Source organism: Lontra canadensis, unplaced genomic scaffold (assembly GCF_010015895.1).
Source record: "Lontra canadensis isolate GAN:19392208 unplaced genomic scaffold, GSC_riverotter_1.0 scaffold68, whole genome shotgun sequence".
Classification (NCBI taxonomy): Eukaryota; Metazoa; Chordata; class Mammalia; order Carnivora; family Mustelidae; genus Lontra; species Lontra canadensis.
In genome coordinates, this window is record NW_022631062.1 from 4,532,313 (window position 1) to 4,557,308 (window position 24,996).

At 44.2% G+C, this 24,996-nt stretch overlaps 1 protein-coding gene across 4 annotated transcripts in view; it reads left to right on the forward strand.

Moving 5' to 3' along the window:
* Positions 1-24,996, forward strand: part of MID1 (midline 1) — a 335,325-nt gene that overhangs the window by 202,687 nt on the left and 107,642 nt on the right. Inside the window, exon 1 of one of the 4 annotated variants that reach the window (XM_032880214.1) lies at positions 21,745-21,973. The exons of the other annotated variants lie outside the window; for them this stretch is intronic. The gene's annotated coding sequence lies outside the window, so the exon portion shown is untranslated. Of the gene's footprint in view, positions 1-21,744; positions 21,974-24,996 lie in introns of those variants that run through there. 4 annotated transcript variants of the gene reach the window in all.

A 24,996-nucleotide genomic window follows, 5' to 3' on the forward strand; every position in this document is an offset into this window, starting at 1 on the left:
AGACAGGCAGAGAGGAGGAAGCAGGCTCCCCGCTGAGCAGAGAGCCCAATGCAAGGCTTGATCCCAGGACACTGGGATCATGACCTGAGCGGAAGGCAGAGGCTTTAGCCCACTGAACCACCCAGGCGCCTCGAGAAGTTTTTGCTTCTAACATGAGAATACACATTTCTTCATAGGCTAAAATCACCCTTCTTGTAGGAGACGATTCTGGTTTTCGTAATTTAATATTCTTCCAGAAAGTCTATCCCAAGTTATAGCATGATAACTTCATTTAAGAACTGCCTTCTAGGGGCCCCTGGGTGGCTCAGTCGGTTAAGCGTCTGCTTTGGCTCAGGTATTGATCCCCGGATTCTGGGATCGAGACCCTCATCGGGCTCCCTGCTTGTTGGGCAGTCTGCTTCTCCCTTTCCCTCTCCCCTTGGCTGTGCTCATGCTCTCTCTCTTAAGTAAATAAATAAGATCTTTAAAAGAAAAATAAGATCCGTCTTCTAGGAACATCACACACTTTTGTGTTACTTGCACAGCTCTTACGAGCCAAGCAAGAGGCTCATTTATTTTTGGAATTATATAGCAAAGGGGCGCTAGACCTCCCAATAACTTACCTTTAATTTCCAGTATTGCCTGACAAAGCTCTCTTTTAAAGATACAATGTCGGGGACAAATTGAATATTGTCAACCTGGTCCCCACTTGTCCTCATCTTTGCCTTCCCGTATTTCTTCCTATGCAAGGGACAGATGAAGTGACCTTTTAGGGTTACAGTATCTTAATACAAATTGAGACTGATTTGCGGAGGTTATAACAACAGCTGAACGTTCCCTGAAATCCGTAAAATGTCAGTAAAGAAAGAAAGACTTCAATTTTTTGGCAGTTCTTTTAAAGCAGTTCTTTGAATGAGTCCTCAAAACCCGTATCGTGGAGGGTCTGAATTGTCCTCAGTGCCTCGCACAAAACTTATTTACTGATCTGGTAAATGTATGGATTATGGAATTAATTAATGGAAAGCAAACTTTTTAAATGTAACATATTGGTTATTTGGGATAAAATGTGATCTCCACACAATAGAACATCATCATTAGAGCTTTAGGGATTTTCAAATACTCTAGGTGCTACTCAGTCTTATTGGAGCTCCTGAAGTTTTAACATGATAAGAAACCAATATTCCAGGGGTGCCTGGCTGGCTCAGTCGTTAAGCCTCTGCCTTCAACTCAGGTTATAATCGCAGGGTCCTGGGATGGAGCCCTGTATCAGGCTTCCTACTCAGCAGGGAGCCTGCTTCTCCCTTTCTCACTCCGCCTGCTTGTGTTCCCTCTCTCACCGTGTCTCCCTCTGTCAAATAAATAAATAAAACATTAAAAAAAAGAAAACAGTATTCCATATAAGAAAAAATTTGTCAGTCTTAAAAGTGTTTCTAGTAGGGGCTCCTGGGTGGCTCAGTGGGTTAAGCCTCTGCCTTCGGCTCAGGTCATGGTCTCAGGGTCCTGGGATCGAGCCCCGCATCAGGCTCTGTGCTCAACGGGGAACCTGCTTCCCCCCGCACCATGCCTGCGTCTGCCTACTTGTGATCTCTGTCAAATAAATAAATAAAATCTTAAAAAAAACCTATTTGTAGTAAAGACAATTAATGTTTTTCCCCTTCTAAAAGCACTTCAAATTGTATAATAGTTTTGAGATTTTTAACTTTGAATCAGTGTAATTTTAAGAAATATAATGTTATTTCAAGAAGTGAAGAGTAGGGGCACCTGGGTGGCTCAGTGGGTTAAAGCCTTTGCTTTCGCCTCAGGCCATGATCCCAGGGTGCTGGGATCGAGCCCCGCGTCGGGCTCTCTGCTCGGCGGAGAGCCTGCTTCCTCCTCTCTCTCTCTCTGCCTGCCTCTCTGCCTACTTGTGATCTCTATCTGTCAAATAAATAAATAAAATCTAAAAAAAAAAAAAGAAGTGAAGAGTATTTCTCATTAGTTCCAGCCTAAAGCAATAGAGTGCTTCAGGATTTTAATAAATTATTGTGTTCTTCATAATTAATGTCAAGGTAGAGTCCTCCTTATGGTTCATGATTTTCTTGTAAAAAACACACACCACCTGCCTTGTGTTTTTAAATTTCAGATTTTCTCCTGGAGCTCTTGTCTAGTGATCATGTTAAGAATCTGTATATATATTTTTAAAAAGAACCTATATATGAAGATTAAGTATTTATCCTTCAAATGATAGATATGACTACAGTTTCTCTTTTTTGTTCCAAAAGACTAATTTTGGCCTTTTGCCCAAATTAACAAAAGGATATAATATTAAATATCTGAGCAGGTTAAAAATCTCTAACACTTATGTATAAATGTTAACTAATGCTTCCTTTCTGTTTGCTAAATTGCTACATAAATGCTTTAAAAATTATGTTGCCATTGAGACATCATTGTCATCACTTTTCTTTTTTAAGATTTTATTTATTTATTTATTTAACAGCGAGAAACACAGCGAGAGAGGGAACACAAGCAGGGGGAGCGGGAGAGGGAGAAGCAGGCTTCCCACTGAGCAGGGAGCCCGATGGAGGGCTCGATCCCAGGACCCTGGGATCATGACCTGAGCTGAAGGCAGCTGCTTAATGACTGAGCCCCCCAGGCGCCCCATCATCATCACTTTCAAAAGCACCCCAGTCTTTGGGGTTGAGCCATCATGATGGTTTTAAACTTAAACATCCCCTCCAGCTGGATTCCTTACCCACCACCCTTAGCACAGATTTTACGTCCCTGGGAGTGAAAGGTCTTGGGTTCATTTCTTAGCACCTCGTCCCGTTTGAGTTCCTATAATGTCACCAGCACTCCTGGAATGCTAGCCCAGCAGGGGAGGGCATTCGCTGAGACCCCTTGCCATCTGGGGACATCGTTCACAGGTGCGGTTTGTCCTCACATGAAATCTCTGTCTCCCTATTGCTTTTACCCGTGTTTGGCCCCCTCTACACAGCACAGAACACGTGCAGTTACTCCGTTCTCTGACAGCACTTCAAAGACAGAGCTACTAGGGCCTTCTGGGGGCATTTTTCCAGGTTAAATATGCCCAGATGTGTTTGATTTAGTCTCTATCCTTCAGGATCAAGCAATGTTAGTAAGTACAAATGTCCAACAGTTAAATGATCTGTCCGTGGGAGAGACTCGCCTGATTGGAGGAAAGAGATATCATTCGGCTTCTAATACCCAGTGATCTTAAAGCCACTGTTTTAAACTCTCGCTGCTTGGTTTATACAGACTTTGCCTAGCAGCCCACTTCTGGAATGGAAATTCTGAATCTTTGCTAGTGAGCGAGTGTTAACAGGATGGCGGGCATCTAGGAACTGAAAGAAAAAATATATCATTCACGGACAAGGTTTGAAGTTCGTTCATTTGCTTGTCTGATGCTTCACGGATATTCGTCATATCTTGGCGTGTGCTGTGGGACTCGGCATGATAGTCAAAGAAAGGAGTCCGAGGTGGAAGACAGGAAAATTGAGGGCGGCTGAGTGGGGAAAAAAGGGACTAGGAATCAGGAGCTTTCTTCAGATATCTGGAGAGCTGAAGGCAACTGAAATTATTTTGAACATCTTAAGAAATGACATCATTTTTACAGAAAAGACGAAAACCCTGGAAAATACACACAGTGTGTTGGCAAGGAGATGTTCAGGGGTTGACAGATCAAGCCAGTATCTAGTGAAAAGTAAGGTCGTGAAGAACTAGATCTGGAAGCCAGGCCCATCTCGCTGTCTAGCACGGCACTGGGCAGGTATCAGCTGCTCATTTGTTGCGTCAATGACAGAATGGGCTTCCGGGGACAGAGCCATGCACTGAATGGCATTGCCGAGACGCGCGGGCTTCCCTGTGGACGGTGAGAATGGTTTGTGGGCTATTTTTATCATTTGGAAAAAACTCGAAATTATAGTCATTACTTTGAAATGATTATTTTCATCAGATACTTTTAAAAAATATTTATTTATGTATTTATTTGGTGGGGGGAGAGAGAGAGGGAGTATAAGCAGGGGCAGAGGCAGGGGGAGAAACAAACTCCCTGATGAGCAGGGAGCCCGATATGGGACTCGATCCCAGAACCCCGGGATCTTGAGCTGAGCCGAAGGCAGATGCTTCAATGACTGGGCCACCCAGGTGCCCCTCATCGGATACTTCTAAGCCTGGAGATTTGTGAAGTTAAAAACGAAGAGATTTTTTTAAAAACATTGTGCTGAGTGAGAGAAGCCAGGCATAAAAGGGCACATATTGTGTGATCTATTTATGTGAAAGGTCCAGAATAAACACATTTCATAGAGACAAAGTAGATTAGTGTTTGCCAGGGGTCAGGAGGAAGAGAGAATGGGGAGTGACTGCTGATGGGTACAGGGTTTCTTTGGGTGGGGGTGGCAGTGATGAAAATGTTCTGGAATGTTGGAGTGATGATGGTGGCACATGTCTGTGAATACGAGTTAAACACCTTAACTGGTTGAGTTTTTGGTGTATAGATTATATTTTAGTAAAACTGATTTTAAAAATGATAATTATAGCACCCAGCCTTAAAAAAAAAAAAGAAAGAAAAGAAAAGAGGCCCTTCAGAGTTAAAAGGTTGGGAACCACTTGCTAATTATTTTGTAAATATCCCAGATTAAAATACCCCTTTTGCATCTCTCTAAAGGGAGCCAGCAGAATATTCCCACAACCATGGTGAATGGAGGTGGGTTCTGCTATTGGTTACATCCCTCTTTCTTCAACCCAATAGTTGGGGAAAAGTGTGTGTGTGTGTGTGTGTGTAACAGGGCAGTGTGCAGAGCTAGATCATGAGAATTCCCAAGATCTGTGGACACCCCAGCACTCAGGGGGTGAAGTTTAAGCCATTTGCTCCCATCTCATACCATATGTAGCTAGGTCAGGGATCAGCAAACTTGCTTATAAAGACCAGATAATAAGTATTTTAGGCTTTTCAGGCCACCCAGTCTCTGTCAACATGACTCAGCTCAGCCATAAGCAATAGGTAGAAATGACTGGACACTGACATTTACATTTCATGTAATTTTCACATATCACAAAATAGTGTCCTTCTGATTTGTTGCCCCTCCAACCACTTAGAAATGTAAAAACCATTTATAACTTGTGGGTCACATAAAGCAGGCAGAGGGCTGTAGTTTGCCGATCCTGGCTCTGGGCTGATGGTTTAGAAAGCTAGTGGGCCTGCCCTAAGTTGGTCGTAAAGCATGTTAAATTCCTTACCCCAGTGGACGACGTGAAACCTCCAGTTAATGCTGCGTGATGTTTAAAGGCCTGGCTATTGAGAAACTAAACTGTGCCAGTCCGCTTTTTAGCAAATTCTGCAAGATCAGCTAATAGGATCTTTTCTTAAGAGTATTTAGAGTACAATAATGCTACCTTGTGTGGTTTTGAGATTTTTATTTTTAGGTCAAGGAACCTAGGGATATCTTGAACAGAGGCCATTAAGAGGTCTGCCAAGGCTGTGGATTTAAAGCCCTGGGAATTCTTCATTGCCCCTAGCTGCTGTGTTTTAACAGCAAAGTTATACATTAAGTTCACATTTTTAAAAAACTGTCGACAATGCTGCTTTATGTTTTATCTGAATTTGACACACTTCCAGAGAGACGATCTCTAATTTGACTGATGAGTGCATCCAGTGTCACTTTCATGACAACTCATTTACAGAAAGAAAAGCTGTTCAGCAAGGGTATCTCTTAGATCTGGAAGGAAATGTCCCCAACGTTCCAGTGCAGGGGGGAGCAGTTGCTGTTAGATGACTTGCACAGGACGTGGCCGCTAGGACCCTGGAAATACTTTCCAGGTAATGAACCGGAAATGCAAAAGGAAGAAAACAGTTTGAAATACATTGGCCATTTTATACCGCACTTCGGGGACTTATTTTCTGATTTTAGTGGAAGCCAGAAGTTGAAGAACATGGAGATTTGGCAGATGTCTGACCCACTGACCCTGACCCCCAAACATAACCTTTAGTTCTGTAACGGAAGTATTTAGATCTATTAAGGGTCTTTTTTAAGATTTTATTTTATTATTTGACAGAGAGAGCGAGAGCGCACAAACGGTGGGGGAGGGGAGCTGGGGGGAGTAGAAGGAGAGGGAGTAGCAGGCCCGGGACCCGAGCTGTGATCATGACCCGAGCTGAAGGCAGACGCTCAACCATCTGAGCCACCCAGGCGCCCCTAGATCTATTAATTTGAAGAAAAATGGAACCTGTATTCATTTGGATCATAAATAAGAGAATTCAAGAAAGAAAAACGTGAGCTCACCACAGTTTTCAGCATAAACCTCAGTCTGGAACTGATTTTGGGGTGCACGACTAAGTGCCCACCGAGGCCATGGCACGTGGGCTCTGTCCCCGGGGGACTTAGGCTTTAGTCACCTTTACAGAAAAACCAATAGAAATATCCTTACAGATGTGGCAACTGCAGAACTTTCTTCCTTAAACGCTTTCCTTCTCCTTGACCAGAGTAAAGAATACGGACAGCATCGGTGTCAAATGATTGTCTCCGAGTCACACATACTCAGTTTGTCCAGGCTAAAGTCTGCCTTCAGGAAGGTTAACTGTGGCTTTTCTCTTGTGATAATAGAAGAGATAAAGAGAAATTTACGAAGCTCCCTCCTGAAAAGTTGAAAGCATTTTATGCAAACTGTTAACCGAATTCTCCCAGTGACCTTTACACTGTGGGCAGACTCCAGTTTCTGTGATCTGGGATTTTTTTCACCAGTTTTATTCCTACTTGCCACTCTATGAGGGAAATAGGAGTACTGCTCTTTTCTAAATGAGGAAAAGGGGGCCTAGAGAGATGTACCGGAGACGATAAAATACTGGGAAGGCTTCAAGTTCAGCTCCATCTGATGCCTAATTCTCTTCCTTCACTTTGCACCTTAGCATATGACTTCGCAATCACTGCTTCTGTTTTCCCTACAGAAGAGTTAGGAAAATTAAGGCGTGGAAGAGTTTTTGGACTTCCCCGTATTTCCTTCTGTGATCCTTTGATCGGCCCATTATAGCTAAATGAAGGCCCTGCGGACCGCGAGACGCCGACACAACATCCAGAGTTGTCAGCAGGTAGAAGAAAATCCGAGTGAGACGCATCAGCTGGAGAAGCTGTGAAGCACCACGTGAACCAGGTTCAAGTGAACCAAGTGAACCGAGAACTTGATCATTAAGTGAAAGGTGATGAAAGTCCTCCTGAGGGACCATCGGTCAGAGCAGAGGTCAAGAGCTAAGTCTTGACTGGAGGGACTGATTGTAGATTCTCAGAGGGTCGAGAGGGAGAGTGAGAGGCCCAAGATTGGAAGCTTTATTTGAGTTGATTGTCCCTGGCGCAGGGCTTGTGACCTGGGAGACCCACGTTGCCGGCATGTCCCGCATTCGCGTGATTGATAGGATCGTCAAGTAGAGAAGGGAAGACGGCGTATTCGTGACTATTGCTGTGTAACTGATCACCACATATTACAGGTTATAACCGTATCTGTTGGTGGTTCTGTAGGTCCCAAGTCTGGGTGGCCCGAGGTCTGCTCTGGTCGGGGTCTCACGGAACTGAAGTCAAGGTGCTGGGTGGGCTCGGCTCCTGTCTGGAGGCCCTGGGGAAGAATCCGCTGCTGAGCTCAGACCTGTTGTTGGCAGATTCCTTTTCCTGCGGTTTGGGGACCGAACTCCCCATTTCCTTGATAGCTGTCAGCCGAGTCCCTTCTGTCTTCCTGGTGGTGCCCCATATTCCTTCTTACGTGGCCATCTCCACCCCCAGAGTACAACAGCACACGGAGTCTTTTGCACACACGTGACGTCTCTAAATTCCTCTACTGCCATCAGGTGGAAACAGCTTTCTCTTTCAAGGGCCTGTGTGCTCAGGTCAGCCCATCTGGGTCATCTCCCCGCCCCGACGTCACCCGTGCTGTGTCTCAGTGCAGTCGGGTGTGCGAGCACTCATGTCCGTGGGTCCCAGGAATTAGGGCAGACATCTTCGGGCTCCCCTTTTCGAAATTCTGCCTATCTCAGAAAGAGATAAAGATAGCCAGCCGCTGCCTTGCTCCTTTGTGAGTCGCGTTGCCTGGGACGACAGCAGCTTCGTGGACAGGTGGTCCACTCTCCCCCAGGGTTAAAGGGCAAAGGAGAAGCGCCCCGGCTTTTCCTGACTCCTGCCCCTTGCTTCTTCCTGCAAGGAAATCTGTGACTTCGGGCCTTCTTTTCTCTCTGGGACCCCCTCCCGCATGGTGGTGCCAAGAAATCCTGGAGGCCCGATGACCCATCAGTTTGGAGCAACTTCGGGTCATTGAGAAGAGGCATCCCGGAGGCCCGGATGGCGCCAGAGGGCAGCACAGAGCAAGAGCCTTGCAGAGATGGTTTCTTCCTCCGTCTTCAGAGCATCTTCTCGCCTAGCATGTGCCTCCTGAGCCAGTCTCCAGTGAGAACTTGGCAGATACAACAGATGCCAGCCATGGGCTCATCACCAAAAAAAGAAAAAAAGAAATCATCGTGGTAGATCTGCTTCTTGGAACCTTGGTTTCTCCCAACTCGGGAACGGGCTGGGATTCATTCAAGGATGAGACACTGAAAACGGAAAAACTCATCCTTTGGGTCGCCGTGATGTAAAGGCCACTGTTTACAAGTCCAGCGTTTCACAAACTCTTTTCATACTTGATCCTTCAAGGAGCCTTTCCGAGCCCCGTTTCCTAGTTGCCCCCCCCCCCCCCACATGAGATGTTACGACAACCACCGTACCGTCTACTTATGTCTATTTCTGCTTTGTAGATAACCAACGGTAAGATTTTTTGGCCACTAAAAACTGATTATCTCACTGTTGGGGGCAATATTGCCCTCATTGATGATGCACGCTGTGAGAGGAGAAAGAAATAGCTCACGTTTTACTATTAAACATGCAGCTCGTATGATCTATTTGATTTCACGACTGGCAGGAATACTTCGGTTGTACTAAAAGGTACTTATGATTAATCCTGAGAAATCACAAGAGTCCTTGAACATGAAAAATCACCCAATATATTATATTTAAAATAACAGCTTGCAAAACAAAATGTGAAGTATGATCCCATTTTTGTGGCTAAGATGACAGAAAAATGACTAGAAAGATTAGCCTACTGAATGCTGCTTCTTAGTGGTCAGATTCTTCAGACATTTTGCTTTGAGGGAGTGTTATAAATGAGCACATATTATAATTGTGGCAAGAAAAATACTATTAGAAAAGTTAACCAATCGTCTCTCTCTCTCTCTTCTTTTTGGCCTTCAACATTTAAGATTAATAGGCAGTGTAAACTCAATCATTCATGTGTAGCGAAAGGAGAAGCCTGTTGCGTGGTCCATTCATGATTTCTTTCGATCTCTGGGGGCTTCAGGCCTGAAGGTTTACTGTTGCATTCTTAATTCTCGTCGAGCGCATGTACATTATTTTCTGCTAAGAAATACCACCTACTAAAGAGTGTTTCTTCTCTTCTAGCAAGGTTTCGGTGTCCCCAGAGCCCCCTTAGTCCTGTTGACTTTGGATATTTCAGGAGTTACTGTAGGTTTAACTGTGGTGAGTCTTTAAGCCCTCTTTTGAAATTCACAGACTGCCTCTAATCTTAGAAAAATGTCAGGTTACACTTTTGAGAGGTTTGGGAACTTGACGTTTTGTAGCCCAGTTGGGGTGTAGGCTACTTCCATTCTGAGCACCTTGTTCCAATTTACGTCAGAGGGAATTATATACAGGTCAGGGCCGAGAGCAGCTTATAATTAATGGGGTGGACAAGTGGATTTTTAGTGTTTCATAAAATAAAATGGAAATCACATGTGCCTGGAACTGTTGTGTGTTTTTAAATATTTACATTTATTCTAGTAAACATTAATTATAACTGATACGTTTCTCCTGTGAACTTGCTACCTGGGAGGTCACAACCCATTGTTCACTGAGTAAAAAGGAGGGCTGACAAGCTTGTTATATTAAAAAAAAAAAAAGAAGAAGAAGAAGAAACAAGAGAGTACTTGGGGAGATACTGGTGAGTGAACTCATGGAAGTAATCCAGTCTTAGATTTTTCTCCTCATTTTCTCTCGTGTTTAAAGCACCCACTTGCCAATATGATCCAGATGTCAGTCCTTCTAAGGGAGACAGGGGAGTACTTGGCTTGGGAAAGTCCTGAATGGTTCCTGGTAAAGACGCATGCTTAAGCTTAACTGTTCGTTGGTTTGGTTTTTTATTTGTTTGTTTGTTTTTAAAGATTTTAATTATTTATTTGAGAGAGCGAGCGAGCGAGCATGAGCAGAGGGAGGGCCAGAGGGAGAGGGAGAGAGAGTCTCAAGCAGGCTCCACAACCAGCAAAGAGCCTGACGTGGGGCTCGATCCCACAACCCCGACACCATGACCTGAGCCAAAGTCAGACACTTAACTGACGGAGCCACCCAGGTGCCCCTGTTTGTTTGCTTTTTAATGAAAGTTCAGAAGGAGTCGAGGCACTTGTCAGAATCCACAGTGTCCAAATTTTCTTTACATTCATCAGGAATGTCCACTTCTTGTGCTGTGACAGCACCATGTTGCTGAGGAAAGCAACCTTCACAAGTCCCAAAAAGCCACCTTCAGAGCTGGGCTCTGCTTTGTGCCGGCTCTGCGGCCCGCGCTGGAAGCTCGATCTCTGAGCCTTAGCCACTCAGCCGTGGGATGGACAACACGAGACCATAAAATCTTTAAAAAAAAAAAAAAAAAAAAAAAAGAAACTCCAAGGAAGCTTTCTGTAAGTTGCATTACATGTCCAACATCTGGGTGTTAGGTGTGTTAATGCAAACTTTAGTCTTGCCTCCAAGGCCCCCAACTTCCCCCAAGTGAGTGTTGTTTCCATTAAGTCAGCAATTGCTTTGATAGGCACGTTGTGTTTTGTGCAGTGAAGAGTCAGGGTAGCGCGCTGTCGCTGAGGGTGTGAGAGTTAACTGAGTCGTGCAACAGGAGCCCTGTTGGCCCTTTTCTGAGGAAGCTATTTTGGGCTTGAACGGGAGGGCAGCTTCCAGAACTAGCAGGTAACAATCTGTAGTACTTCCCAATCTGCTTCTGCAAATGAGCCAGAAGGGTATTTGGGCCGTTCTGGATGGGATGGGACTACTTGCCCAGACCTTTGGCCAAGGATGTCCCATCCACCCACCTGGAAATCACTGCGGTTGACGGAGGTCGGAGGCAAATCACCCTTGGGTTCCTTACACTGCTTTTGAGTGTCCCACTTTAGAAAGTCTCTGCGGAACTCTCCCAACATTTCAGGTCTGCTGTGTTCCCCAAGGGGGTCCCTAGGAAAAAGAAAAGTGTCTGTGCTTTGTGTGTCATTATCCTTCTTTGGGGCAAACCTGTTGAGGATACTGAGAAAAGAACAGAAACAGGACAGAGAGAAGGATGAAATGAGCAAGAGGAAAACCCCACTGATTACGGGCAAGGTCTAGACTGAGTTGTACATTCTGAGACTCAAAACATACACTCGGTACATGTGTCCTCAATATATGCTCGCCATGTTTGTGCCCAAGACACATTAGTTGATCGGATTAATACCTAAGTGGATATATTTATGCCTACAGTGAAGTCCGATTTTTACCATGGGACAACTGCGTCATTTTCAAAATAGTCACTGTCTAGAAACACTTAACGCTGCAAATTTGGTATCCTTAATTTACCTATAAGGAGATCTCGTCTAGGTCCATAAGTGAACTCTGGCTGATCCCTTCACTTTCATTTAATCCTTTATGGAAATCCTTATGAAAATCCTGCCGTGTGCCCAGTAGCTAACAGAGTTCCTGGCAAATGATAAGATTTCATTAGGCTTGAAATTTTGCCCTAGTGCTACTTCGAGGATGAGTGCATTGTAACGCCCCTTGCCACTCTGCGTCCCCCCCCCCCCGGCCAAAAGAGGTGTGTTTGAGAGAGACAGAGACAGAGACATTCTACTTAGAAAGATTCTACTTACGGAGCAAAAAGCTCGGTCTTATCTTTGAACGTACATGGCGTGGTGGTATTTAGAATGGGAAATGATCTTAGCTGACGTTTTTCCAGTCTCCTACCCAGTGCAAGAATTCGTGCTACAGTAGTCTTCCCCCAACAATAATACCGTTATTGAATCAAAGTATTGCCCAACAATAAGAGCCCTCCAGTCTTACATTAGGCTTCCTGCCCTTTGGTGGCACAGTGTAAAGTTCTGTGACAGTGAACTTGCTGTGGCCCCGTTGTGGGAGGAGGACATTTGGGGCCAGTTCTGAGCTGCCATCATATTCTACCATGAAACCTAAATCCTAGTGCTTTCTTAGTGAGTTTAAATAATCAAAGGAACGTACATGGTCTTCAATTTGCGTCAGTAAAATCGATGGGAAGCGCTGTGTTAAAATTATTCACTATGGACATTTACCTAGCAGGTATACAAGGGATTTTTAAAGTCCGTTTCTTTTAACACACAACCATACCAAACCTTTAGCTTACCTGAATTTTGCCAAAAGAGTCAGACCTCTCTGTTAACCAGTTTCCTACACTACCCTTAACCAAGAGATTGTGAAACGCGAGGAAGAAGGCAATATCACGGGTTCATTTAAAAAATTAGTGGTCATGGATACTTATAGTCAACCTAATCTTTGAACTCTCCTCTTTTTATGATGAAAAGAAAGAAGATCTTTATAGTGATGATCTCAAGAAACAATAAAATTTGAAATTACCTAAGAACCTTTACATTCAACCCACTATGTGGTTTGTAGTTAGGCAAGTAAAACGGGGCTCAGGCATTTTAGGAACGTTCTCAACAAGGATTAAAAAAAAAAAAAAAAGGTTTTCTATTTGAGGTTCAGTTAACCAGAAAATTAAATTAACCAGAACTTCTCTCATTTTCAGAGAATTGCAATCAATTCACATTTGATTGTACTTTTATTATAGTCTTCGTTCTTACGCAGGAATGAATTCCACTTTCTGCCTTATTTTTTGGAGAGTACTTAGCACAAAAACACCTTGGATGAGCAGGACAGAAGTGAATCTTTTTAGATTTAAATTACTACTTTCTCTCTCTCAATGAGAATTTAAAGAGAGAGAAGGAGAGAGAGAGAGAGAGAGAGAGAGAGAGAGACTGAGCTTGGTGGCAGACCGTGTTTACGTTTAAAGAAATCTGAGTAGTTAATGGCCTCACTGTGATTGGACTTGAGCTTCCTCTTTCAAGGACTCTTTTCCCCTTTCAAACCTGCCATTTAGAACCGAGGAGTAGTTTCCTCGAAATAGAACAGTGCTTTCTCCTCTGCTTCTCAAAGTAGTTCACAGAAAGAAATTCACGTGGTAAAAATAATAAGTGAAATTATAATGCGTTGCTAAAGATAACCAGGAAGTGAGGAGCAAAACCCTCAAATACCAGGGAGACCAGATGGTCTATTTTTTTTTTTTAATGCAGTTGCTAAGCAGGAAATTTTGCTTGATTAAGAAGGCACTGGTGTCGATTTTCATTAAGCGGTTTTGAGACCATTTTTTAATGGAGATACACACACATACACACACACACACACACACACACACACAGCGTTCATTCAACCAGCTGATCACGTGGGCCATTGTAAGCGAACCTCTGCTGATGAGAATGTGAAGTTTGAATGATAAAGAAGTAAATGGGTTCCCAGTCTCAGCCATGAGAGAACCTGGAATCCGCCCGCTGGCCTACAAACTCTCCGTCATTACCATGTCCATCATATTGTTGTAGGGTCTGGTGTTTTGTTTTGTTTTCTTTTGATAACCCAGAATGGAAGAAAGGCTGTGTACCACAGTGGCTAACTGGGGCTTTGTGAGATATGGGTAGACTCGGCAGAAAATAGAGGTTTTGGAGTTCAACACTCCAGGGGGCTAATGTGCATAAAGGACCTGAGTTTAATCCTCGGAGCTGCCAGTCAGGATCATGTTGAAGAAGCACCCATGCAAAGAATTGCTTTCTGGATGCTGATAGGCGGGGGCGGGCCGGGCGATCAGAGCGCCCCTGTTTGGACCGTGATGTTTTGGCAGTTGGTGGCTCGGGCACAACAAAGCTCCCTTCTGGGAAGTCACCCTGCCGCCGTCCTGCCCCCTTTGCCCAGCGCCCCAGGAGAAGGGCATTTCCCACTCTGAGCGCGACAATGAATGGCGTTGGGGAACGGAATATTTGCATCCATTTACAAGAGCGAGCCGCTTGGAGGAGTTTGTAAGAGAAAGAACGGACTCAGACAACTGGCAGAACTGTTCGGAAGAGCGGCCAGAATCCAGTGTCTGTTGATTTCCATTAGGACCAGCTAAAGGAGCTCCACAACGAGAGCTGACCCGCAGTCTTCACCGTAAGGATGAGAGAGCAGACATTAAGAAGTGGGTTTTTTTTTTCCAAACATGAAATGCTTTCTCCCATAATTGTGATGCTTTTTCCAATGCACATCCATACGCCTTATCAAAATAAATACATCTCCACTTCGAGGCGGCTCAGCCACCTTGACAGCTCACTGTTCTTAAAGCTAGATATTCTTCCCTAAGTGAGTTTTGATGCCCTAGGTTGTATCTCAAGTACTGAGCTTTTCAATTCCCCCTTCGCTTATGTTCAAAAAGCCAGCTTTTTTTTTCTTATATAATTTGACTCAAGGAGAAGATAAAATGTACAAGATAAAGTGCACGCTCGTTGGCTGAAAATAAAACTCTTTTCCTTTACGGCTCAAGTAATCCCAAACACCAAACAAATAAGAAACGGAGCTGCACGACAAAAACCAAATCTTTGCATCGGGTCCCTGAGATTGTACCTTTTGATACTAATTCCAAGGGAATGTCTTGATTTCTGGTTTTATCAGTTAACTCGCTCTCCGAGAACTTCTCGTGTCATAACCCCCCTCTGCCTGTGCCTCTGTCCTTTCCTAAACCTGCTTACTGGTTTCACTGTGGGGTGGCTGACACCCGCCACCAAGACTTCCCAGACCCATCCCCCAGCCTCTGCTGAGCTACAGTGGCCACTCGTTACTCCCATGATTCCTGCTGATTCCTGCCGGGGTGTCTCTCCCTTCCAGCCCCTTGAAGAGATGGGCTCTAGAAATCACTCCATTTTACCTAGCTGGTGGATTTCTTTCTTTTGCGATACCTTTTGTTATTGTCATTGTCAATGAGACCTCAGCAGAGCTCCCAGGCTGTGGGCTTTCCTAGTTTCCCTTCTTCTTTGACCCTCCAGGCATGCAGCCCTGTCTGTACCTGTTCGCGAAGCCCCACGCTATTAACCCACCACTTTCCCTTCCTGAAATTTCTTCTAGAGAGGCCAAAGCAAAACCAATGATTCTTGAAATGTCTATTAATTTCCTTCACACCCTTCCTGTGCCCTTAACTACATGTCCATGGTTGCTTTCAACTTTGGGCTAATATCCTGCCGTCAAACACTCAGACATGCAGGGAATTCTAAGTACCATAGTTCCTGTTTTTTTGGTCCACCATGTGATCGTGGCTTTTCTCTCAAACTTGATTGCTAAGATAAATAAAGAGGTTGCTGTTTTCCGATAACTTACCACTTTGTCTTTTTGTGTAAGGAATGGTAAATGTTGGATTTTAACCGTCCTTGAAAAAGAAATCATCCCTTAAGGAAATCTGTCACTGACCATTTAACAATTTGAGGAATAAGTGAAACTCTGTGCCCAAATGCTGGAAAGTTTTAAACTGAAATTAAGACATTGTTTGCTTGTTTATTGGCAGAGGAACAAAGTCAAAATAGCAAGAAAGCCTGCGCAGGTACAAGTAGAAATCTTTGGAGCTGGAGTAGATCTCACCCACCCTTCCATCCTCTATCATGACTTTCCTTTTGTTTCTTTCATTTTATGTCTGGTTCTTGGAAATGATGTTGTTTTCTCACCCACTTCCTGGTGCATTTTCTGTTTCCCTCATGGAAAGGTAAGCCCTCCCAGGGCAGACCTTGGTTCTCATAGTCACCCATGCATTCCCAGTGCCCAGAACAAGGCCTGGCACACAGCAAGACCTCAAAAAGACCCGTTGAATAAACGAATATTCGACGAAATGACATTCTGGCTTTACTCCAAAAATAGTTCTAAAATTGAAAAAGAAAAAAAGAAAAAAAAAGGTGAGCTAAAGAAAGTCACCTTAACATAAGTATAGGATTTCTAATATCATAGAATTAACAAAACTAGCTTATACTTCCAAACTCTTAAAATAAATTTTGGTTAAGGGTGAAGGCTGATCCGGGACTAATGAGGAAGTTACTAAGGGCTCTGTTTACTTGGGCAGAACCTGTGGGTGGGGCATGCCCGCTCCCTGCTGGTTTCCCGGGTCCATCACCTGATACTACAGGATGGTGGGGATGAGGATCATGGGGCACTTTCTCGTGGGCTTTTACCCCTGGTCTTCTGTGGATGGCTCAACGGTCATTCAGTGTCAAGTCAACTGTCTCTGCCCTAACTACTGGGAATCCCAGGGGTGATCTGATTTCTCATGCCAGCTCTCCAGGAGGGGACAGGAGCTGTGTCTGTTGGGAAATAATTCTCCAGGGACCTCTCACGTTTCTGTACCTCTTGTGAGCTGAGGTGCTGATGGCTTTTGTTCCAGACCGTCTCTTCAAAGATATGTATTTGTATAGCAAACCGCTTGGAAGATCAAGATAGGCCATCTCCCTCCAGGGTAGAAAGCACGTTTGTTTGCTGCCCGTTATAATAAAGATAAAGGCAGGGGCAAATGTCAGGCAGGTTTGCGTGTGCCCATAGTAAAAGATCGGGTTTCCTAAGCTTGGGTTTCTCAGCTGTGTTGTAAATCCCCTGTGAATGCGGTGCGCACCTGGGGCACTCTGTGGACTTGGGGGACAAGGAGAACTGACGTGAACACAAAACACACCAGGCCTGCTGCGCTCCGACCAACAACGTCCTTTGTCTCTGACTCACGGTTCTCTTGTCTTCTGCCAAAATCCATGAAACTGGTAGGCTAACTGATTAGCTCGCAAGTAGGAAAAATCTGAAACCCTCCACTGTTCTTGATAGTCTCACTGGTACCACCCATGCCAGGGCCTCTGATTTCCCGCAAAATCAAAAATTCTGGCAGACGATTCGTCTGGGACAGGGAGCTCTTTGGTAAGGAGCAGAGAACCAAGGACTCTATCTACGTCATGGTCGGAGACCCAGGGATAATGAAGCACGGCATGTCGATGGTTGGGAAATACAGCAGATTGCCTACATGAAGACAGTTATTTAAAAATAATTGACATTAACGATAGAAATGCCGGTTTATTAGTCATATACTGTTTCATCACAAAGACATTCTGTGCATGTTATTAAAAAATACATGGATTGCTATCCTCCCCGTTTCCAAAAGCGGGTTGAAGAAGTTTCCAACAAAAAATACAGATCATTAATGTACTCGAAGAAGAGTGGGAAGAGGAGATTCGGGACAAGAGGGGAAGAAGGGTGTGGGAGCTACAATTTTGCTAGCACTCTTAAAACTGCCTCACTTAACCCTCAGAAGACCCTTCGAGATTGTTCTTGTTGTCACATTTTACAGATAAGGAAACTGTAGAAGATAGGAAGAGAATCTGTGAGTAGAAGATAGGTCGAGTAGCTGGCTTCTCTCCTCCTTTGTTAGGAAATGGCAGAGCCGGGGTTTGAACTCGGGTTTATCTGGTTTCAAGGTACGTGTTTCTTTGCACGACACCACCCTGATGGTCACCTCAAAACTAGACCAAGGGTAGTTGGGCCAACTGAACTCAGGGCTTAACCCTATCTTTTCTGCCAGCGTATCATAGAGAAAGCCAGATGAGATGCATTGTATGAAAGAGGAAAGCCCACGAATTTCCCCTTCCTCTTTCAATAGAAAGAGAGGATGGGGAAAGACAAGGAAGCAGGAGAGTGGTAGAACAGAGAAGAGGAAAGGGCAAGCCATTTTGGAGGCAGCGCAAGACAGGATATTTTCTTTGAGTGCTTTAGTTTAGAGGCTGCAGTAATGATCATTATACCTCATCATGTGGTGAGTCCAATAAACCATATGAACTCTGATGATCTCACCAAATGTGTTGCCCTACTAGCAGCTCAGCAGAATTTGCCTTAGAAGAAAACCAGTAGGTGCTAAGAGGGGCCTTGACCAAACCAATCTGTTAACGTTCCTGTGAGTTACTTGGTGGAGATGATTGTTTCTCAACAAAGAACCCATTTCATAGCTTCCCTGGGGATTCCTGAAAGCTCTCTTTAAAAGGTTATATTTCAAGTGTAAGAGTAGGCTCTGAATGGGGAGAGATTTTTTTTCTTTTTGTAAAAAAATTCTGTTTCCTTCTAAACGTCCACTAAGTTAGCTGAGTTACTTAACAAAAAACAGTATCTTATTTCAGATGGGTCAAAACCAGATCCAGAAATGTCAAAAAGTGGATCATGGGTTGAAAAGTGAGTGATTTAATGTGATTTGAGAGCGGTTTTAATTTTATGATACTTGGCGCATGTGTGTGTATGTGTTTTAATGATAACCTAATTTTACTGCCCCGAACTTTAAGATTTCTTCTCATTCATCCATTAGCACTTGAATCTTCTCAAAATAATTTTTGCTCAAATTTCTCCCAAGAAGCCTCCTGCCTTTGTTCTGCAAGGACACACAGTTTCGAAGCCATCCTCAATATCCTGTTTTCATTTGTCAGCCCTGTTGTCCTTTTCATTGCCATGTTCCCGTGTTCCCTTTCTCTCATGTGGTGCTTTACAATAACAATTCAGAACAAAAGAGTCACTCCTCTTTCTGTCGCCTTCAAAAAAAGAAAAAAAAAAAACAAAAAACTTCGTCCCCCAACTGCGGGGCTTCAGTGATCACGGGAAACGTTTAGAGCAAGTTCTTCATAATAGTTAACCGGGAGTTGTGAATAAAGCTTACTTTTCTGTATTTTTTTAAGATCGTAATGTAGCTTCAGGGCATTGTGAACATGAGGTTTTGTGTGTGGCCAACTTTGAAGCTGAGAGAGAAAGCAATTTCCTTTGAGGAAAGGGGCCATCGTATTTGAGAGAATTTCCCAATCGGTCCATACAATAGGAATCAGCCACTATGTGACATTGTCATTACTTGGGTGAGTCATGGGACCGGAGTAGCTCTGCGTGCTGTTGAGCCGTTGAATGTCAGCCCTTCAGTGCTCAGAGAACAATGGCAGAATGCCATACTGGCCACCATCAGCAGCTTTTATCGATGCATTTTTCTCCTGGTGGATAAGTGGGAAGGAGAAATTGTGCACCTTCTCGGTCTCCTAGAGGGGTACGGTATGAATGAAGTAAGAAAACGTTTTCCCAGTTGGCAGGCGCTTTTCCAGGTGGAATCTTGCAACAATCCAGCCGAACCGGTCTGCCCTTCTGAGACTAGACCTCTTATGTCATTTTGCTATTTTCCAGGTAACCCTTTTCAGATATGAGTAGGCATTTGGGGGGGGTGTTAATATCTCAGTTATGTACAGGTTTCCATTTTTGTGCAGAGGAAGGAACGTTTCTCTTATGCAGGAGGGATGCTGTAACTGAGGGGTTTGTGAATAGTGAATTCCGTCAGGTGTCCCGAGTCATTTTGCGAAGGTGCTTTTGTATACGGATGCATGTGTGTGTGGAGGTGTGTGCACATATATGTGTGCATATTTATGTAGGACTACGGAAGTCAGTTCCACTGTGGACATACATAGGATTTTATATAGACATAGAGTAGTTCTTTAAAAACACTGTTTTAGATATTGTATTTATTCATTTGAGAGAGAGAGCACAAGCAGAGGGAGAGGCAGGCAGAGAGGGAGACACAGACTCTCTGCTGAGCAGGGAGCCCGATGCGGGACTCGATCCCAGGACCCTGGGATCATGGCCTGAGCCAAAGGCAGACGCTTAACTGTCTGAGCCCCCCCAAGGCGTCCCGACATAGAGTGGTTCCGTGAATGGGTACAGAATCAGAGGTGGCTTCCATTTCCACCAGCATCACAGTGGCGGTCCGCTCTCCAGGAAAGGTGATTTCGACTTCTGTTAGGAGACTGGGTGTCACAAGTACCTGCTCTCTTCCTCCTGTTTCGCATCTGCAATCACTGCCTTCAGCACCAAATTCTTGCCTGACACTTGGTACAGCATAGACGGGGGAAACATCAGTCATTTTCAATTGAATATAAAATAGGTTCCATTTGCCTTTAATGCTGGATTTTTTTTTTTCTTTGCATCAACGGTTAGAGACATGAAATGTCTTAGATCCTCTGATGGTGGGAAATCTCCTGCACAGGTTGTCAGATTAGGCTCTAGGGAAGATTTATAAAGGTGGTTGTTGTTTATCCTTCTCTTTTATTTTCGAGGAGTGAAGTACGTGTTTACTGGTGATTCAAATCTAGACATTCATGCTAATTTTCCCCCATAGCGCCAGAACATGGACAAGGTAGCCAAGTCCCACAGAAATTTTGACAATTTTAATGTTGTTTTAACAAAGCAATGCTTTCACATCTCATGATGAAAAAGTTTTTCCAAATTCTATTTGATGTACGCGTGTCTTTTCTGTGTTCAGTGAGGACTTTTTTGGGAAATCATCTGTATGTGAAATTGAGTAATCCCTTTGTTTATTGTTAGCAGACAAATGAACTTATGACTAAGGCAAGAGAGTATATGTTTGCATTTTTATGTCCAAACATGTGAAGCATGCTTTGGTTTACCGCGAGGTGTTGCAATGGCGTGACAGTGGGAGTTGCGACGTTCCCGCCAGGCAACGAGGAGGAGGCGGTCTTTGCCTCCTGCTCCCGCTTTAGCAAGAAGCTCTTACACACCTTTGGAGGGGGCCGGATGTCTGGGTTTGCACGTGAATTGTGCAGGTTTGCAATCAGCCTGTTTTTTTGTTTTGGTTTGATTTGTTTTTTTTTACACTTTCCTGACAATTTCCTTTAGTTGCACTTTCTTGTCTTGCATGGTGATAAGCAACATCCTTGAGAGAACTACAGGGTAGGATTTTTTTTTTCCTTTTGGGAAGACTACTTCCTCTTCCTTAGACAGTGTTTAAAAGATTACTTTCCATTCTCAATTCACTCTTTCTCTGCCATTCTGGAAACTGAAATTTGGGACACGCATCACAGATTTGCTCTTAGGTGTATGTGCGGGCATCATACGCATACATAGACATAAGTCTATATGATATGTTATATGCGTGTGTAATATACACATATATGTATGTGTGTATATGTATCACTTCTGTGTGTAGAGGCATATGTATGTATTTCATACACATCTATTTTCTTTTGTTTATCAGGATGATAGATTGCAATTTAGATCTCTATTTTGGGAAGAAAAAAAACAACCACTTTATTGTGTCTGTATGCGAGATCGTTCTTCTTGATGTAATGTTTTAAAAAAGCTCCTTCCAGGTATTGTATTTTAATTCAGAAGATCGACACAAAATAATCAGTATATTATTGAAAAAAAAAAAACACTAGCAAACTGGCATCTAGAGCATAATGTGATCGTGTGCTTTGGAGACCACCAGAAAGACCAAAATGCAAGGGAGGCGGGCGCCCGTCGCTGACCCCGGGAACTGGACAGGACTCTCCCGTTGGCAGCATGGAAACCTGGCACCCAGCACTCAGCTGCGGGACGCTGACCTGCTGCTGGTCCCCGTGAGCAAGGAGGGTACAGATATCAGTGCCAAGTCATCTTTTTAATTTTGGGGGGGGGGGGGACTAGGCAGTAGTCTAATCTGCCCCGAGCTGCCTTTTCATTTGGCTTGAGTAGAACGTTGAGTGGGCGAGGGCCCTGGGAAGCCCTGCTGGGCTCTCTGGAAAAGGCAGTTGGAAAGCAAGAGGGAGTTTTGATTCTTCAACTCGGCGAGCCTGGCGGGGTGGATGAGGTGGAGCTGGCCTTCCTGGAATTGTCGCGTCGATTTTCCTGTTGTGTTTCACTGTTGACGCTCTCACAGACACACAGGACCGCTCCAGCACTGCCTGCCACCCGCCATCTGGTCTCCGTGGCCTGTCTGTCATTTCGTGGGTCCCCATCCTCTGCTTACGGCGATGTTTCTTCAACAAGAACTAGGGTGCAGTCCATTGGTGGGTATTCGAGACGATCTCTGTAAGAATCTGGAGAGATGCTAAGGGAACTAGTAAGGACAAGTGTGCTGTTTCCTGTTCTTAACTGATTTATTAGTCTTTCAGTGGGACTGATTGCATTCGTGAGACTGTCGAGTGGGTGTCTGTGCTGTGAAGGCAGAGTGGACTCGGGCCAGTTGGTCCTGGAGAAATCAGGATTGCTTTTTTGCATTGTCACTGGTGCCTTTTTTTTTTTCTTGTCTGCATGTATAAATGAACTCCAGAAGGTGTATTTAAGCATTCTGTTAAGTAAATTTGGAAGACTGGGTTTCAATTAAAATAACCAGACAGTGTGACCTAGCTCCCATTTCTCCTTAATTTTTATCATTAAAGCCTTCATATCCCCAAAGACATCTGCTGTGCTTCCAAGTGATTCTTTTCAGGAATGTTCATTCCTTATTAATCAGGTTGCATGGTCAAGAGAGTATGTGATTATTTTAAAGACTATCCTAGAGATCCAATTACTAAAAAACCGAGCACGTTATGGACAGATGTGGAAGTATAGAGGAGGTTTTGCAAATGGCTTAATTCAATTTGCATGAATTCCACCAGGGGGGGTTTGGTGAAATTAAAAATCTTCCCTGCTTCTCACTTTTGGTATTAAGTGAAACCTTTTAACTTACAGCACTCCTCAAAATAAAGAGGAAGTGGCAAGTTATTAAAAACATGTATTGTATTAATTAGTTACTTTAAAACTTGAGGCTAGTGCCTCTGTGCTTATCTGCTTGTCACGTTTTGTTGTTGTGGTGGTGGTGATGGTGGTTTTTTCCCCAGTCAGTCCCTCTGGTCCCTTAAAATTCAGTTGGCAGAAATTCTTAGTCATCCGTTACTGATTAAGGGAACAAATTTGAGTGCTCTGACAGTCGGAGGTTAGCCACAGCACTGGTTCAGAAGCGTTGCTTGTAGAAGGTTACAGATCACTTTTGCACTTGTTCCTGCTAGTGTGTTATTTGTATTGTTGCTTTGAGAGCCACTTTGCATTTTGACTCCGCTCTGCCATACTTTGGTTAGGAGGTAGCCTCTGTTGTGGCAGTCAATTTCCACTCTCTCAGAGTGCCACTAAATTCAGTGGGCTCTCCCTCTCCCCTCTGTGTCGCATCTGTGGCCCTGTTTTACTGTGTATTTACTGACTCACCTGTGTCTCAGGTCAGCCAGGGTGCTGATCGGTAAAGTAGCATTTGGGGAAGGTGTTTCTTCTGTGGTTTTTATAACTCAAAGCTAAATACTAACCCATGACCAAATATGCAGACATTGAGTGCTTGTACTGTGTTATTTAAAATACTCTTTTTGTGGTGACTGTCTTGAGTATAGCACCCAGTTTCTATTGTTTCTGCCTCACAAGCTGAGGTTAATTTCCAGAGGTTCACAGTTCCAAAGTTTTGAGTCCTCTGAAAGTCCATGTTTCTTCTGATCTAAGATAAAAACATCATTCCACGGTCCTTTAAAAAAGAAATTCCACCTGTGGTTCTGTAATAGGGATCATCTCAGAGCTAAAATCCAAATGGCAATAAGCCAGCTAAGTCTACGTTACTCATGTGAAGAGAGGGAATAGGAAATTGATTTGGTTGTGGCTCTGAAATGTAGGACTCTTTAAAGAAAATTTAGTCATAGAATTTGGCATGCTGCTTGTTAGTCAAAACACTTTCCAGGGCTTTCTGTCTGTGGCCCTCCCCCCCAAACAATACCATTTTTATGTGATCTGGTGTAACACTTGTACGGTTTTGGTGGTGTGTTTGTTGTCTCGGTACTGTTTTGGTAAATTTAACATCAAGCCTAGTTTCCATACCCCAGAGGATATGTTAAAAAAAGCGGGGGGGGGGGTGAGGAAATGCTCCGGGGATCATCCGGGCAGTGGCAGAGAGCCACCTGGTAGGAACAGCTGACCGCCGGCCACCCAGTGTCGGTATCCGAGTTTATTCCTTGGTCTAGTGGCTCCTGAATTTCCCTCATAGCGATGGCTTGCAGAGCCATCCGGAGTGAGGGACTGAAAGTAAAATTATTGGTGGCTGGAATGCGTGTTCTTTTTCATGCACTCCGAATCAGAAAAGTGATCATTGTTCGTGGAGTCTGCAGATGTGACATACAGTAGCTGCGGGGAAGCACTGAGAGATGGGCTTGCCTTATGATTAAAATGTCAAAACTCCACTGAGAGAAATTTGGAATTAAGAAACTCCTGGATGACATGCCGACAGTCAGGGATCTCCTTATTCTAGTGGCTGATCGAACTAATAGACTGCACTAGGTCTGGAAACTCCTGATTCTTGATCGCTTGCATGTGTGGGTGAAACTTACATACTCTTGGGATTTTGACCTGGACCCGCTCGCTGACTTTGGCCACGGGTTAAAGCTTGCAATGCGTGTCATCTTCCTAGGGATTCAAGGAACAGGTTATCTTCTCGGTGTCATAGCAGAAGTGAGGGGAGATTACACGGAATAAAGTTGTGAAATTCTAACATGAGCTAGCAAGTAGGATGATGGCAAGGTTTGTGACAGCACAGGCAGGGGATTGAATGGGTTTTTTGCATGGATTTGCCCGGATGATGGTTTTGCCTCTGACTTCAGAGGAGGGGGCAGAAAAGATGAATCCAGCAGCCACGAACCCTCTTCACATCCATCTCTCTGGCTGAGAACACTAATCCATAAAGACATCCAGCCTGAGTTCACCATCTCCCTTCTCAGGCCCAAACCTTGTATCTCCACTAAGTCCTGGTGTCCACCTCTTCTACCGGGCACTGTCTCCTTTAGTCCATTTCCCCCAAGATCCCACACTTCGGACAAAAGAAAGTCCTTCCTTCTCTCTCCAGGTAAGTCCTCCTGCTGGGATGAGAGCTACCTCAAGGTGATGATACCTAGAGCCCAGAGGGCGCAAGAGGCCGTCTGCCCAGGCAGCTGGTTCACCTTAGCCATCACCTCAGTGCCAAGGTTCAGTCATGCCTGCAGCCCTCACCACCGGCTGTCCATCTCTGTCTTGATTAATTTTTCCT